Raw genomic sequence first — 6,000 nt, forward strand, 5'->3', positions numbered from 1 at the left:
CCAACATACTTTGTTAGCACACCTACTAAAGTCCTTGACTTATGAAAGTATTGAATCACTATCCAACCCCACCACAACAGGTGTTCGAAGTTGAAAACCTAACCTAAGAAAATTCTAGAATAAAGAGAGAATCACCCATTTAGAATGCTTTGTTCTAACGTATGCGCTTAGCAGATCCTTTAGCACTAGAAGGAATACTTGTAAGCTGCCCATCCAATGCGGGATGAATAGCAGTAGCAAGAGTGAGGTGCTTTCCCCAATCAATTATAGACAGTCTTCCATGATTGACGATAACCTATGACTCACTACGTGAGGTTCCAATTGTGTACTTGATGTGAAGTTGAGCGAAGTAAACTCATAGAGTTTAGATCATCCAATCACAAACACCCATACTAAAACATTATCGTGTATGGCCGGCTGTGAACTCATACTAAATCTCCTGTAGAGGTTGCACTTGAAGTGCAAACACTTGCAAAAACAATAAAGTCCATGAATTTGCATGCCACTCCGGACAAATTTGTGTTAAACACTAGGGCCCATAACACCTAGTGTGCATGCAATTAGAACAAACAAATCCAAACCGCAATTTCATGACGAGACTTTCAACGATACGTACGTAAAAGCCTTGCCATGAAAGTTGGACCATAACAGAATGTGAAAATGCAGTCACACCTAGGTACCAACCATGAGACATTCTCATTAACATAGCACACTTGGCTGTACATAGAAACAACCCTTCGTTAAGGTGTTTTACAGCACTTGTCATCGTAACAAGTCTGTACTTAGTACATGTCAATTTTTGGCCACTAAAATTGTTCCTGATACTATGTGCTCAAAATGGTCTAACAAATGGATGCGACCATCACCTAAGGACTTTGTCATGACACATCATTAGGAATTAGGCACCAATGTCAATCTTAGAGACTCATATTCTCCACATGTGGAAAATAAGGATGTCAACAAAAGCAACATCCACCAAGTACAAGATGTACTTGTGTGTGGAGGTATGTGCATGAGTGAGAGGGACCATCATTATCATTGCTCCACACTAGCTAAATCAAACTCCTTGAGTTCCTAGACCATGTTGTATCCCATGTGACAACATGTGCCAAACAGAACCGTACCATGTAGGTCTGTAACTGTCGCAACAAGAGTCAAAACCCATCACGGTATCTTGATGAACAGGGAAAATAAAAATATCAATATTTTCTCAAAATGCTATGCTCGTACATGACCTTGTCACGTGGCTAAAGAGCAAGCTGGATGAAAGCCTTCTAGCTCAAACATCCCGTTTATAGAACTTAACCAAACTTAATTGGAAAGGAAAATAAATCCAAAAAACATATATATACAATGAGGTGGAAAATACCTGATACTTACCCAGAGATCAAGTGCATCCCTCAACCTGTAAGTGTACCATATCAAAATTACTTTGACTTGCTAATCACTAAAATTAGAGATTAGTGAAGATAAATAAATTGAACTTGTAACCTTGGGTGTTGCCTTGGCAATTCAAACCCCTTGGTGAGCTGCTAGAAAGAACTTATGTACTACATAATTTCTTTCCCCACGTGAATACAAAAGTGTGAAGGTATCCAGAATTGACCATCAACATGTATTTACTACCCCTTGGTAGATGGAGAATGTCTTTCCCCTCAAAATTGTGTTTCTATAGACATGCCTAGTGCTATAGAGAAAACATAAGTTCCAGCAGGGCAGGACTCCTAGTTCGTGTGGACAGCCATGCTGTTTAGAATTCTTGTTGCATCTATACGTCGGGCTATAGATCAGTCGATGCGAGTGTAAGTGCAACAAAAACTGAACTCAATCTGTGCACGAAAAACATGTAGTGCTAAAATGACACCCAAAACATTAATAATGGCAAGACTCTTACTTGGCAAGTGACGTTGATGGGTACTCCTGTGGGTAAATCTGTTCAAGCTGGAGAACAATCACCCAAAGTGCTAATGACAAAAGCACCTGCCAGAGAAAATGGAATGCCAAGAGTTGGGTCTTACCCTAGATCTGACAATGGCTCTTAGCGAGCCTGTGTGGCTCATAGCCCTTATGTCAAATAGTGTTCAATCAACAAACCGATAAAGACTAATTTGGGTGGCATCTTGGCCACTCTTGAGCTGAGAGTTAGAGCACCTTGGTTCAGGCTGACTCACAAGCAATGAATGTATCAAAAGCTTCTTAGAAAGTTTTCATTATTCTTCAAGAGAAATAAGAAAGAGAGAAGGAGAGCATGCTGGGCTAAGGAACTTTCCTTAAACGAGTATGATGTGTATAGTTGGTTCCCATGCTCTGGTGCATCTTATGCCTAGCATGCACCTTATCCTATAAGCATGCAACAATCTGCCCATATGACGCTCTCATCGAGAGAGGTAACAAAAAGCCTCAAATCACATCCGGACACACCTACCTTGTAGGGGTCGTGATTGTACAAGGAGGACTTAAATATGGCACTTTGCCAGTAAGTTAAGTCCTAGATTAAGGTTTGTTTAGTGGTGTTGTGTGGTGGCAACAACTAAAAATCATCTGAAACAATCCAAAAATTATCTTTTCCTTGATAGAGTTTTTGGTGTTATAGAAGAAGCGTAATCCATAGGGTAGTGAATTTCATTCCACCTGGCTAGCATGCCTTGCATGCAAATTGTAAGCCCTTGGCTACAGTGACGGGCTCAAACATAAAAGCCAAAATCATAAGTACCTTGCACAGTCGGTACTGGTAGGGATGCTGTGAGGTGATATCCCAATGTTTGCCAGTGCCCCAAACTTGTGTGCCAATGCCCTTGATGCCCAGTCAAGAGGTAGTATCTTAGCACGAGTTAGAAGCCTTGCTTCACATATAACTGGCAAAGCTCTTTGCTTTGCATAACTGACAATCCTTTCCAACGGAAATGCATAAGCATGAAAAATCAAGCAAATCTTAACATAGTCTAACCTAGTGTTCCGACTGTAAGCAGATGTCCTGAACTTTTGAAGGAGAAACTTGCTCGAATCTAACTTATAGCCAATTTGAATGAGCGAGAGAGAGTTGTCACTAGTGTATCATATACACTCTCATATGGCATTCACGCCCGTCTGGTACGTAATGCAAGATCCTGCAAGCATAGTGCCAAATCCCTCCCAAGCTTGTATGCTCATAGCATATGCCAATCTTGGGAAGTCCTAATGCAAAATGCATAAATTGAAGCCGTGCTACACATAAGTAATGTGTAGCCAACAAATGTTGCTTCGATCCACATATATCGTGGCAAAATTGAATTGACCATGTCAAATATCTCATCCTTGACAATGTGCAGCTAATGAGCAAGTAGATGGCCTTGCCGATCATGTGTGCTGCTGTCGGTTGTCTGAGACATGGGAAAGAGAGCTCTGTCGGGCTTGCAAAGAGTCGGCCATGTCGAACAATTTGGCATTGTTCATGAAGTCTAGGTACATGCCTTGCCAAATGCCATGAGTTTTGGCTAGTCTTACCGTTTAATCTTCGACGAGCGTATGCTTGATACGAGTTTGTAATCTAATTCGTGGGCGTTAACCAACAATGTATGCAACAAAATGTAAATGCTTCAAACTGTCACAAACCGTGCTTGTGCTTGGAGTGCTGAACGTGCAATTATGCAGAAGAATCTCCCAAGACATGTCGTGCATGCCTGCTTGTGCCACAAAAGCTTGCGCGACAGAAGCACCTTGTGCTTGCCGTCTCAGTAATCACGCGAATTGACATGCCATGCTGTCAATATCTTGCATGTTGCATGACCATGCATGCCAAGCGTGTTGTAGCCTTAGCAATTTCGTACACTGCATAATTGTAACTAATAAAATAAGAAAAGTGAACAAAATATGCATACCATGTCTGCTATTTGTGTGTAAATCGCCTCCCAAAACCGAGGAGCTTCCTTGCCACATAACTGGCAGAATTTTTGATTGCATGTTATTGACAGCTTCTGAGGACGAGGTTGAGTCCGTGGTCATGATGTCCTACATTATGCCGATGGCCTTGCAAAGCGGCATTAGCCATTGAATCTGTGATATATTTGAGACTTTGCGGACTTGCCCTCCTTGCTTTGAGACCCTGCGGACTTGCCCTCCTTGCTTGACCTGGGAGGGGTGGGTCCTTGGCACTCACAGCTGCAAAGTTGCTCTCTTTGACCTTGCAAAACTGCCTGCTAGCCCGTGGGTCAACACCCCTAATTGGGGTGTGGTAAAAAAAAATAGGGCAATTGAAATTTAAAAAAAATTGACGAAGCTTCATTGGCATGCTGCCGCCATAGCAAAGGAGAAAAGAGGAGGCAGGGGGAGATGGGGGCCTCCCCAGGCCTTGCGCTTTCGTTGAAAGTTGCTGCTCATGGCTCGGTGATCCTATTTGGAACTAGCACCATGCTTTTTGCTATCGCTGCGAATGTGGTCCTTTGTGTGTTGGGGGCGGTGCCCGCGCCTGCTTGTAGAGCTTTCATGGCCACCGTGACCATGTCGAAGTTAACCGACCAAGGCCTACCTTCCTCCATGATTACAAGGTTCTGCATACATCCCTCATGCACGCCCTCATACCCACTTTCGATGCCACCATAGCCGGGCTTTCCCCTTCTCCTTTTTGCCATGCGAATGTTCACGAACGAGAGAGAGAGAGAGAGAGAGAGAGAGAGAGAGAGAGAGAGAGAGAGAGAGAGAGAGAGAGAGAGAGAGAGAGAGAGAGAGAGAGAGAGAGAGAGAGAGAGAGAGAGAGAGAGAGAGAGAGAGAGAGAGAGCATGCAACCTTCATGCGTCACCATGCGAGACCTCTTTCTCCCCTCTTCCATAGCTCCCTTCTTCCTTCTCCCACCTTGCTCTGCTACCAATGTTAGACGCGGGGGACTGGACCATGCAACTCTCCACCCAACCGTGCCATATATAGACTCCTAGTCTCTAAATATAGCACCCCTTGACCGCATGTCCGTCTTGGCTCTTAGCCAGGCATATACTTCTGGAATGGGTGCTCTCTCCTCATTTCGATTCTCATCTCTTGCTTTTCTAACCATCTTACAAAGTGGTTACATAATCTTATGAAGACTAAACTTCAGAGTCTTCGTCTTACCAACTTTGCAGATATCCTTGATGCGGGAAAACCTATTGAGCTAGAGTTAATTAATAGTGAGAAGAGGAAAACAAAACCTGCTCCTGTTCCTGAAGTCAAAAGACCGCGTCCCAAGGAGGAACAAAGGTCTGGAAATTCACAACAAAGAAGAGAGATCTTATTACATATGAAGGCCACACAAGATCATTTGTTTTATACTGTCTTGATCTTGACCATCAATCCAAAGATTTTCCATTTAACAATTCTTGACCATTAATCCAGAGATTGTCCATTTAACAATTCAAGCTTCACAGGATTGGTGGACAATTATGATACCAGGAACTTCAATCCGAATCGGAACTTCAGAAATTTTAGACCTAGACCGCCTACAGCTCAATGGAACTTCAATTAACAGAACTTTTACCAAAGTCAGAGACAACCTCAAAACCAAGGGAACTTTAGACCAAGAAATCCATCTTTTGTCTGAAACAAATCGCCCGTTAATAACAACAACAACAACAACAACAAAGGGAATAACTTTAACCATCAACCTCGTCCAGGAGGAGAGGGGAAATCAAAGTCCTCAAGGAAGACCTCAAGTTAATAGAGCTCAAGGTGCTAGAGGTGAGGGGAATCAAGAAAATATGTATGTTCATGCTACAATTGAACATCGGGGAGCTAATTAACAATTTTAAGTGATTCAAACCCCATAAGAGTATCAAGGTAACCATATTATCTTATTGATTAATTCTGGGAGTACCCATTCTTTCATATCTCCTAGGCGCATTAGAAACCTCATTTTGCATGAACACCCTGATTCATACCTTAAAGTGGAATTAGCTACCGGTAGGAAGGTTAAGTCTTCTACTTTAGTGTGTAACTTGAATTTTATGTTGGATGGTCACAACACTTTTGCAAACTTTAGAGTCTTACCCATAGGA

The sequence above is a fragment of the Adiantum capillus-veneris genome, chromosome 24 (genome assembly GCF_014529385.1).
Source record: "Adiantum capillus-veneris isolate H3 chromosome 24, ASM1452938v2, whole genome shotgun sequence".
Taxonomy (NCBI): domain Eukaryota; kingdom Viridiplantae; phylum Streptophyta; class Polypodiopsida; order Polypodiales; family Pteridaceae; genus Adiantum; species Adiantum capillus-veneris.